Genomic DNA, 12,508 nt, shown 5'->3' with positions numbered 1-12,508 from the left:
TGTCATTGGTATTTTAGTGCTTTATTTTGGTTCTGTATTTAACCAGGTATCCACGTTGTGAATCCGACACTTTTAGGTATCAGGTGTCTTTTGGAAGTTATATATAATATATATGAGAGAGGATTGAGAAAGATATTCTCCAATGGGACGTTAACACGATAAACCAGATTAAGGAAAATCGGGAGTAAGATACAGGTAATGAATTAAATACATAACCAAATGATTTTAAAGACCTTCTGTTGAAGATTATTTTCTAAGACAATGAAACTACGTGTACTGTATTTGGAGAAATAATTACAGAGTGCTACAATTTTTGAAGAGCTGAAGAGGAAATTTTAGCTCACCTGAGCCAATGGCTCAAGTGAGCTTTTCTGATCAAAATTTGTCTGCTGTCTGTCGTCGTTGTGGGCGACGTCGTCGTAAACTTTTCACATTTTCGACTTCTTCTCAAGAACCGCTGGTCCAATTTCAACCAAACTTGCCACAAAGCATCCTTGGGTAAAGGCTTTCAAGTTTGTTCAAATGAAGGGCCATGTCCTTTCAAAGGGGAGGTAATCACAAAAATGCAAAAATAGGGTGAGGTCATTTAAAAATATTCTTCTTAAGAACCACTGGGCCAGAAAAGCTGAAATTTATATGAAAGCTTCCTGACATAGTGCAGATTCAAGTTTTTTAAAATCATGACACCCGAGGGTTGGATGGGGCCACAATAGGGGATCAAAGTTTTACATACTAATATATAGGATAAATCTTTAAAAATCTTCTTCTCAAGAATCACTGTCAGAAAAGCTGAGATTTACATGAAAGCTTCCTGACATAATGCAGATTCAAGTTTGTTAAAATCAAGGTCCCAAAGGGTAGGATGGGGTCACAAGGGGGATCAAAGTTTTGCATACAAATATATAGGAAAAATCTTTAAATATGAGCAAAGGTGACTCAGGTGAGCGATGTGGCCCTTGGCCTCTTGTTATCTTTCTTTATACATGTATCAAAGCAGATCTTATATTATTACCCCGTGCCTATTGGAGTATTCCTATTTAATCCCGACAACTGTGATTTGAGCTCACATAACTGAGATTTGGTAAATTTATTAGATATGTAATTGTCCATTAATTTCGTACTTAATCATTCAAATGTTTTGAAAGTGAATGATGAGTATTCGACCAAACTTGTAAGACTATTTTGACGACTGGAGCTGTTGATGAGCATCAATAAATAATGATAATATTTTTTTTTTTTAAATCCGGTATTCATATAAACTAATCATACAGATTTAAGAGCACTTTTGGAAGAATATCATTGGAGTACCAATGAACAGATAGAAGTATACACTAGATTGATTAACATAAAACGCCTGGGCGTGTAATTTATGCTGACCTCGACATAGCTGCAGAACTGTAGCTCTCTGAAGACATATCGTGACGGACCAGAGAGCTACAGATCCAGCCCTTATAAAAACCTTCGATTTACGGCGCACAAAAAGCTGTGCACGGTTGAGACCTGATATCGTTGTATGCTTGTGTTGCTGTCTCATAAATTTAATATCACTCAAACCAACTAGAGATTGTTACATGAGGTACAATTTATAAATGTAGTGAGGCAGTTTATATTATATCAAAACAAAGATACAAGTACATAAGATGTATATAATTAAGGATGACAGGCTGATTAAGAAAATAAGATTCACGTGCTTTTACGGATTTTATGTGTAACATCTCAGAACGACGTGAACTAGGGTAGATGAGATTCAATTTTAAATGGAGAAATACATGTCCACGCGCTAATATTCGAATCGACGCCATTGGTACCAAACTTTTCAAGTTCCATAGGTATGGTTTAATTTTTCATTATTTTCCTTTTAAACATGTATATACGTGTTACCTATAGGGGGAGCTCCGTTGGTTTGAGTGAATAAAATGAATTCTACCAGCGTTAATGCAAAGATCAAAGGAATACGGTGGTCATTATTCTACGATATACCTTCATACTCATTAGTTGATCATGAGAAAATTGATATACACTTCGCTTGCACTTCGAGATTTCCTAATGCAACAATGAAGTCGATGACTGATAATTCAATTTCATAATCATAAAAACCAATCATTCAATGTTGCATCTTCGCTAGCCAAGGGTTTTAGGTCCACTCCGCTCCCCATAAACTATGGGGAGCGGAGTGGACCGATTGATTGATTGTATCTTGCTTAACGTCTCTTCCGAGAATTTTTCACTCATATGGAGACGTCACCAAGACCGGTGAAGGGCTTCAAATTTAGGCCTTTCCTCGGCGCTTACGGCCTTTGAGCAGTGAGGGTTCTTTAGCGTGCAACACCTACTGCGACACGGGACATCCGTTTTTAAGGTCATACCAGAGGACCCGTGACATTCACACCTGATGCCGAGCGTTTGGCAATGGAACTGTCACTACCTGATTTAACGACTTAGGTCTGTCGCGGCCGGAATTCGAACCCCGTCCTTCCGTATGCGGGACGAACGCCCTAACCTCTAGGCCACTGCGGCGGTCGGAGTGGACCGAAAACCCTTGGCTAGTGAAGATGTATATGTTGTAAAACAAATTCATAAATGACTGGAGAACATTTGTCATTCAGTATAAACCAATCGTCTGCATTCCGAGAGCGATATATATGTAACATGCTACCCAAAAAAGGATTAAAGGACCCATACCGATTTAGAAACTCAAATACTAATTTTTATCAATATTAATTCATTATAGTACATTAATCATGCTACTAACAAGTCTTTATGAAGATACTAATGTCTTATCATGTCTATCTAATACACATTAACACAGGTGTTTGACGATTTATAATAATGATGTTAATTTGGGTAGTTAGTGGCACCGATCAAAATGGCTGTGATAATAAGTACAGACGGTTTAATCTTTCTACTCTGCTTACTAAAACATACGTCAATGTAATGAACCAATGGGGAAAATAGAAATCTTTCTACTATGGTCACATGAGTTTGATGGGAATTAAAGGTAAGAGATCAAAAGATCAATGCTGGATAAAAATCTAAATTCAAATAGTTAGAGGAGGGGGTTGTAAAGCTTCGGTAAATTTATGTCACACGACATCGATTTTCATACGCAAAATTATTTTTTTAAACTCGCCCCATTTAATTTGATTAACATGACATTTCTATGTGACATGTATGGAGCGATATTTTTAATTATATAGTTGCTCTCTCTAAAAGAATTCATTGCTCTCTTCAAATAAATTAAAGATATTATTAATTCAATTGTAGACAGCAATAATTGAATTAATGCGCGCATTAAATCAGTTATTGCTCTCGTCAACTGATTTAATGCGCGTGTTATATCAATTATTACTCTCTGTAATTGAATTATAGCGCGCATCAATTCAATTGTTGATATCGTTAATTCATTTGAAAAGATCATTAATTCAATTAAAGCGCGCATCAGTTCAGCTGAAGAATAAATGCTATCATCATTTCAATTAATGCGCGCAATGACTCAGAATGTCATCAATTATTTGAAGAGATCTTTAATTAAATTGTTGCGTGCATCAAATGAATTGATGATATCTTCAATTATTTGAGTTTATCTTAATTTGGCGCTCCATAGGCATGTTAACACTGTGTACATTTCAAATAACAATAGGAAAGATAATATATATCATATCATTTATTTCGAAATTCCTTAAACTTAAATTAATCAATACACGTGAATAAAGCTGATGTCTACAGATTTCAGCTTAATGGGTAGTTTACTTATTTTAACCACCTCTGACCTGAAAAAAAATACTCAAAAGCATATTGGCGGAACTGTCATGGCTTTTTATTTGAAACAACATTCACCATTAACATGCCACTCGCATGTTCATACTCTATGTGCCGATCTTACCACCTGTAAGCTTTTGGCAGCATAGCATTCACAAATATTCAACAAACCATATCAGAGCTGGGGGACCTGGAGACAACAGTATCCCTCAGCAAATGGTTTTCTGTCAAAATTGCGCCAATTGGATTTCACGCATGAAATCCAACCGCCAATACAGCGGCTGAATTTTGACCATTAGCGTAAAAATTAGCACATATCATTCACAATTAGTAATCAACAAATAAATGCATAATCATCAGTCATAAAGCCACAACAGTTCCCATTCATATCCATATATCACCTCTTTGGATAAAGTAAACTATTACCTCGACTAAACTGTCTTAGAGCAGCCTGAATAGTTGACACAAAAACATGATTGCCCAAGGGAGATAAGTGAACTCCATCACTAAGAAATAGTTTACTTTGTTCCACACTTATATCATGATGTTTAATGGAAGCGCCACTTTTCTTTAAAACAAAACTAGCAATAGAACTATTAATCCTACACCTAGATTTCTCTGCGGCAATATTTGATATAGCATGACGCCAATAAACTCTAGGTAATATATGTGACCATACAATGCAAGTCAACGGCATAGCCAAACTCCACCTGTTGATTACATTTCTGCACTTGCCCGAGGATGAAAATGAAAAGGCCGAGAGCGCATGCTCGCGTTGGGACTATTTATGGACTAAGTCTGGTGTCAAGAAAAGGACAGCAAAATTCCGGAAAAATCGAATTGCACTTAAAAATATCCAAGCATGTCAAATTCGTCATTCTCAATAACTGAATTTATCTTAAAGGGATAAATTCGATTATTAATAGTACACTGCATTCATATAATCTTAAATAATATGGTTATTTAAAGACCTTCATAAATTCAAACAAACCTTATGACCTTTACCCTTACCAAATACTTTACTTCCCTTTTTCTTAAATAAAGACACCGTAACAAGTTTCACATCTTATTTGCCTTATTGTATACAGATAAATGTATGTGCTTACCCCAACCCCCTTGTGTCGATTCTTGGTCTTGACAATTAAGCAATGTGTATAATTGTTGTAGATTCAATATTACAACTAATTTACAATGGAAATGCCATATGTCCATTGACACCAAAATAGGTATAGGCCAAAAACACATCATTGCCTTACTGAATTGAAAAATCCATAAAATAAGAAATTCAAGCAAATTAAATCATTCCGATTGACGGCAATGATTCAATTTGCATATAAGTCCAATTCCCCTTAAAATGAAGTAGCTGTATTAACTCATTGCAAGATCAAAATTCAACCACAACACTTGTAAATAAATCAATCATATGGATATGCATTCAAAAATATATCAATTACAAAAATGTTTGTTACTTGGATCCCAGTTAGCGGTAACCCAAGACCAGACTTGAAATTAAAATTCACTGTCAATGTCAACTGGACATTACAAAATACCAGTTAACAGGAACTGGACGCACATTCCTCCACATGGATGAAGTGGTCAAATGAATACTTCAAGAGAACACTGAAGCCACCGCCACCACGTGGGAGTAGCGCCAGTTCCCGGTGCCAAGACCTCACCACTTTTAATACAATTTAGGGTAAACTTGAGTTCCTGAGGAAACAAACTGTTCCATTGCTGCACAAATCTTATTCAGAAATATATTATTTCCTATATCTGTCAAATGCACTCAATCTGATAGGAAAAGCAACTCATTTTCAGCCTTTATGTCAGTATATTTAATGTAACAACCACCATTTTTAATTACTTCTGATGCTATAGAGTTGTTTAACCTCTTTAAAGCCTTGTTCATTGATTCCATATGATCAGAATACTTCCATTTATTTCTAGGTAGTAACTGTGACCAGATCAACGTTGTCTTAGGTAGCAACGACTGAATACGACCAAGAGTCCTTTTCATTTGCTGAATCAAGTCCTTTAATGGCACATTCCAAATATCATTAGCCCCACAGTGTAAAATCAAATTACGAGGTACATCATTAACCTTCATAAGCGACTTGATTTTGCTGTATATTTCCCACCAAATCATGCCACCTTTACCCTGCATGCCACCATATGCGACATCCAATTCTTTCCAGACCTAACTTGACACCATCTGATCTACCTCTAGCAGCAATGAAAGCCCTCTTTACAATTGATGATCCTACACACCATATCAGACAATCTGAAATGACTTGGTTTATGTTAGATTATACCTGGCAAAATTGAATTAAGTTGCATGAAAGCATATCTTAACAGGATGTAATAGAATTATTTCCTAATGTATGTTTGGTATGATTTAGACTCGACATATTTCATCTTCTGACAAACCCAACATAGCAGCGGTGGTTGCTGCCCCAATTCGAAAAGAATGAGATTTGAACTTACTGGAATTAAGACCTAAAGCTCAAGTAGCTTAATGCAATACTGCTGTAAACTGCACCCTGGTAAGGGGCCGACCGCCAAAATGACAAAATAAAATGTCAGGAACTTGAGGTCTTGCATTCAAATAATCTGATATAACGCTGACTGGCTTGATATTAGAGTGGAACTTGTTGTTTTCAATAATGATGATTTCCCCGTTGCCATCTTGATCTGTTTTAGAATGCTTTAGCAATATTCTTAATTTGTTTTGTTTTGGTAAGAATTATAAGTCCTGAAAGCTGACTGCATGGTTGGTATTATGAGAACTACCTCCTGTTAACTCCCCACTCTGAAAAACCTATATTAAAAAAGGCCATGGAATATGCAGCCGCAAAAAGCTTAACATCATAGTGATTGAAACAAACAACTGGTAAAATGTGTAATATTTTCTCCAATAAATCTAAAGTAATTGGAAATCTTGAATCATAGGTGCTAGCCTTTGTCCTATAACCTTCCAACATTTTTCTAACCTAGAAATTTTGTGTTAGATCAAAATGATTGCATAGCTTTAAATGGTATGATATTCCAGCAACATATACTTTTGCTGTCTTTTGTGCAAGATTTCTAACTGACATAAAGTCTATAAACTGGACAACGTAATCTAACTCAAAATAAGACAAAATCTTCATAACACTTCATTCCCTGACTATATGAGGTTTGTGTACTTTGAGCAGTGGCACATTTTAGCAAAAGATCTACTTAACTCCTGACATTGCTATGTGAAATTCTACGGGTATTAGCTCTGGGTCCTGGTCTGCTTGTGGTGCCAAGGTGCGGAATTTCTTAAATTGTTTCCGAGATAAAGCATCAGCTATTCTGTTTACCTTACCAAAAATGTGTTGTGCTTTGAACATGATATTATTCTCAAACAACAGAAGAACCGTTTTTCTGACCAATACCATTATCCTCTTGGATTTTGAAGTTTGTTTATTAATGATAGACACTAAAGCACGATTGTCAGTATGCATAATTATTTTTTGGTTTAGAAACACCTTGTGACCCCACAAAGAAATAGACAGCAAAATAGACACCAATTCCAAGAATGACATTTCTTTAAATATTTCTTTTCCCCAATCTGTGGGACATGGCCAAAAACACCAATGACCATTACAATAAGTCCCACAACCTGGAGAACTATTCCCTGAACTATCTGTATACAAATTTATGTTCTGATTGCTTATCCATTCTTTGTCATGTATCAGGCTGACCCCATTGAAATTTTCTAAGAAATAAAGCCACATTCTGATGTCTTCCTTTAACTCCTCAGTAATCTTAATATGATGGTGGAATTTTTTAATGCCGCTTGTTGCATCATAAAACCTCCTATTAAATGCCCTAGCATTAGGTACACCCTTACTGAAAAAAAATTAAGACTACCTACCGAGCTCGGAATTTCCTTAAGCTGAAGAGACCTTTTCAACAAGGGAGCATTTAATAAACTTTTTAATTGTACAACCTTGTCTGAATGAATCCTAACTACCATATCAACAGTATCTATTTCCAAAACTAAAAATACAATTTGTGTTGCTGGGCCTACAGTTTTGTCATGTGCAAGTGGTAGACCAATGTGATCACTCAAGTTTGAAAAGCCCTCCATTAACCTTAAACATTCATCTGAACCTACATGACCCAAAAATAGAAAATCATCTAAATAATGAAATACTGTGTCAAGCCCAGTCCGCCTTTTCAACTCCCAATGGAGGAAAGTAGAAAACTTTTCAAATAAACAACATGAAATAGCACAGCCCATTGGCAAACACTTGTCGATGTAATACTTTTCCTCAAACTTAAACCCTAACAAATCAAAGTCTCCAGGATGAATGATTAATAATCTAAATGCTGACTTTATATCCATTTTTGCCAACTGTGTTCCTTTCCCCATTTTAACTACTACAGTGTACCTCTAGAGCCTGATTTAATGATGCATATGCTACACAACACCTATCCGGATCAATAAAATGATTAACACCCTGATTTTCTGGAAAAGACAAATGAGTGATTAGTCTCCATTTTTCATCTGCTTTGGTACTAAACCCAATAGGTGAGACTCTTAAATTAGTAATAGGTTTACTGTCAAATGGCCCAGATATTCGACCTAGTCCTACTTCACTTTGTATTTTATTTTTTGTTTCCTCAAAATGATCACTGACAGACATGAAATTTCTTGATTCTTGCCCTATTCGGGGACCCTCATAATCTAATCGAAAACCAAACTGAAAACCATCAGCCAACTCCTTTGCAATATTTTGGTCAGCATAGTTTTTCAACAAACTAATTAATTTGCCAACTTTGATACGTGTTTTACCTAAATTCCAAACATTAGAAGGATCCCTTATTTCCCCTACTTTGATACATCCTCCTTCCTGTGGAGCTGTAATGACGGGTTGTGTTTGATCTCCCTTGGGCACGAAAATTCTGAGGGCCCCGAAATCCCCTTTGAGAAGGACCCCGTTCCTTATTAGAACAGAGTGCATAAGGATGACTACCATTACATTTGATGCAAGAATGAAGATAACCACAGGGAGTTTTGAAACAGAACCCCTGATAATTGTATGTGTAACACTTTCTAAACTGACCCTGGTTAGCTGGAACAGCAGTCATGTCCTTTGTGTTAATATTCACAACATACAAAAGACAGAGTTTAGAGTCCACTTCACTCCAAGAACCTGTAGGATGCCTAGCAATTTTCAGCCTAAACTGTTGGTCATAATCCTTAAAACCCTGATTTGAACACATACTTGCTGCCAATCTAACATCTCTCATATATTTCAACAGTTCCAAATTTTTTGCTGGGTGTGCTTCCAAATAAACACTAGAGAAAATGAGAAAGGCATCAGTCCATTGCTCAATATTATTGATCTTCCTATTAGATTTTTCAACCGCCTGTAATTCGCCATTAACAAGTACTAGGGTTTGTTTCTGAGGCTCATTGTAATTTATGAGCATCTTGTCTAACTCAACATATCCCCCTTATAATTTTATTTTTCAATTCTTGGGACACATTGAGACCTAAACTATTTTTATAGCTGACAATTGAGCTTGTAAAGTTAGCCCCACCAGAGCCTAAAGTGTGTAGACTATCCGCCACAGAACACATACCTATCTCCTCTCTATCACATCCTCCCTGACCAACTTGTGTTCCTTCTTTTATAGATGTGGGGCCCTTTTGTTGAACTGATGGCTCAGCGGAAACAACTTCAGACATTTCTGTTACTTCCGAATGGGATTCTGTGTCGTTTTTCTTTGCCTGCACTGGTTCCCTTTTTCTCTTCTCTCCTCTCCTGCGAGTCGCCACTCTTCCCGTTCACTGGAAAAAAAAATAACTAGTAAAATACACAAAGCAAACTAGTAAAATTACTGTCCATACAATCACTAATTTAAAAGTAGTTTTTACTAGGTGTTAAGTAAGTTTACTATTTGTTAACTAGTAATTTAACTAATCAGACAGTAAAACATTACTTCAGTCAATAGTAAATATTAGTATGCATTCAGTAGATTTACTAATTTTCCAAGATAACATCAAGAACTTTAATCTGAAGTTAAAAGTCGACATGATCTTCTGGTCAATCTTGATTGCGATGGGGGATGTATCTTCTGTGGAATTTCTTGAACCTGTAATCAGGATTTCTCAAACTTTTCTTTACACAGGATTGATAAACAGTCATCAGCATCTAAATAAACAAAAACAGAACAATTTGTTAAAATGTATTAAGTTGCATATTAAAAAATATCAAACTGTGTGTAGGATTTCTAATAAATAAACATCAAAACTAAAAAAAAAACAGTCATAAGTTCAATGACAAACCTTTTAAGTCAATGTTTCCTCTCCAGCATCCCAATAAAAATGGCGTCTCGCAGAATAGAGGTTGCTGCAGTTTTCGTGGGCAACACGGGCCACGATGCTTATGACGTCATATTTCTAGTTACATCACTATCTTGCTTAGTAAATACATTACTTACTAGTCATGAGCAAGTCTTTACGAGGCATCCTAGTTAAATTAACTAGGTATTTTTTTTTTCAGTGTTGAGACTTGTTTTGACTTCGGCATTTTCCCCGTTTTGCTTTATAGCCTACGACTTAGGATTTAAAACTGACTTTCTGATTATATTCGACCCATCAATGGTGCATCATGTACCCTGTATGCATGCAGGATAAAATTGAAATCCATCAACATCGAATAATATTAACGATTAATCGACAAAATATCAAGTCAAATATATATGCAATAAAACCTAAAGGCTTAAATTTTACTACATCAATATATCCAGATTAATCCGATGAACTACATTAACTCAAATATTATTTGTCACAGAATTTCAAACCTTCGCTTCCACCCGAAAATATTGAAAAGGAATCTCAATATACCTGGCGAATTACCAATACGAAATGTAAATATGTTAAAAGAGTATTTTATAGAATTTAAATAGTTTCATTGTTATTGATATCTGTATTAATATAGGGAGGTGACCATTCTACATTGATCCAGTGCCTTTTTATGGGATTCGAAACTATGACTGTGAGATGTATGAGAGTTTGACTTCTAGGCGGGCAATTCTACTTTCACTTTTTAAACGGTAAGTTGAAAAGAGCATTTTGCATCTTTGATGTAAAATATCTCGAAAAGGAATCAAAGACCCTTTTGCAAATTTGGCCTTGTTGGAAAGGTTAGGATTTTTGCTGAAAGTCGATTTCTGTCATTATACTGGGAATTTTTTTTATTTTTTTTGGAATTAGGAGGGGTTGAAAATGGGTATATTTTCCTCATTTTTGTTGATTTTTTTACTTCCAGGATGGCAGGTGCCTGAGTGTATCTCGACCCATTTCCATGCTAGCAGCAGATGTCATGATGAACCTTTAAAATCTTTCACATATGTACTTTCAAGAACCATATACATTATTTTTGAAAATTGGTTGCCATGGTAATAAAATCTGAAAATTGAGACATGCTCCCGAAGGCGAAATATTTTCCTCCATTTCCTGGTAGTTTGAGACAGTAAAAACAAATTTTATTAAACATCGCTGCAACTACAAATTCTCCGGAATAAAATTCCGGAATAAACATCTCTCAATATTTATTCTGGCTTAAATAACCTAATTTATTGTACAGCAATAAATTATATTAAATCTTTTGGTCAATCGATATGCTTGGTCACCTGCGTTTCATGATCATGTGCTGTGCTAATAATCACAGACTTTTCTACGCACGAGCACCGTAACATTTACAATGCGGGACTTTCGAGATACGGATCCACTCTGACTTTTATCGTGCGTTGAACGTAATTTGTAGAGCATGTCACTTCCGGATTACAATAACAACTAAGTAAACAAGCATGGAATACTTCATTTACTATCAAATTCCTGCATTTAAATGCTATCTTTGAAAGTAAGGAATCACTACAACCATTTTATAGGAAAATGCATTTTATTAAATTATGTGAGTTGTCCTTTCACCAAGTGTCCGGGATTAGTTCTAAGTGACAAGAAAAGATATGGGTAACACCATATATATATCCATAATATTCGATTTATTGGGGCTTCATGAAAAGTATGCCGGTGTAGAGGCAAATTTTGACTCCCATAGAATAATGACCGGGGATCATTATTCTATCGTAGTCAAAATTTGCCTCTACACCGGCGTGAAGCGTTGCAGTTCATGCCCTCGTGTATTTTCAATTTTTTTTTTTTTTATATTTACATTATTCTTTCATTTCTGAAAGCCATTAAAATATATGCACTATATTTATCAAGATCCATACGTGAATTGTTCACAACTGCATCGTATTAATTATTATGGAGATTGGCAAGAGACATTGGAAATGTAAAAATACATGTATTTAATTTATTGCATCACAAAAAACCACGTGGCATTATCAATTTATTTTATTGGGTCGAGGCCTCTGCTGGTGGACTGGGGTCTCTACAGCCCAGTAGCTAAGTACTTCGTTACTAGCTTGAAAATACCGATGTACATGTATATTTAATTGCTGGGATAAGATTCAAAATTAAGGATGTTATCTCCCTCATGCATAGCTCTGATCCTTGGACGAATTTGGCTCCATTTTTTTTTCTTTTGGCACTCTGGTTTTCCTTTTAGCTGTTATAAGTTTTTTGTCATTTCGAATTTCCAAAATTTCGGCTTGAGCATCACTGAAGAGACATTATTTGTCGAAATGCGCATCTGGTGAATCAAAATTGGTACCGTATAAGTTTTACATCACATAAAACAGA

The 12,508-nt window shown here is 35.6% G+C and overlaps 1 protein-coding gene across 3 annotated transcripts in view; it reads left to right on the top strand.

Moving 5' to 3' along the window:
• Positions 1-12,508, top strand: part of LOC125679901 (uncharacterized) — a 29,746-nt gene that overhangs the window by 11,015 nt on the left and 6,223 nt on the right. For 2 of the 3 annotated variants that reach the window (XM_048919373.2, XM_048919354.2), the window contains exon 1: positions 9,580-12,508. This exon is cut by the window's right edge and continues 622 nt beyond it. The exons of the other annotated variant lie outside the window; for it this stretch is intronic. The gene's annotated coding sequence lies outside the window, so the exon portion shown is untranslated. Of the gene's footprint in view, positions 1-9,579 lie in introns of those variants that run through there. 3 annotated transcript variants of the gene reach the window in all.

Source organism: Ostrea edulis, chromosome 1 (assembly GCF_947568905.1).
Source record: "Ostrea edulis chromosome 1, xbOstEdul1.1, whole genome shotgun sequence".
Taxonomy (NCBI): Eukaryota; Metazoa; Mollusca; class Bivalvia; order Ostreida; family Ostreidae; genus Ostrea; species Ostrea edulis.
This window is presented reverse-complemented; position numbering and strand designations above follow the sequence as displayed.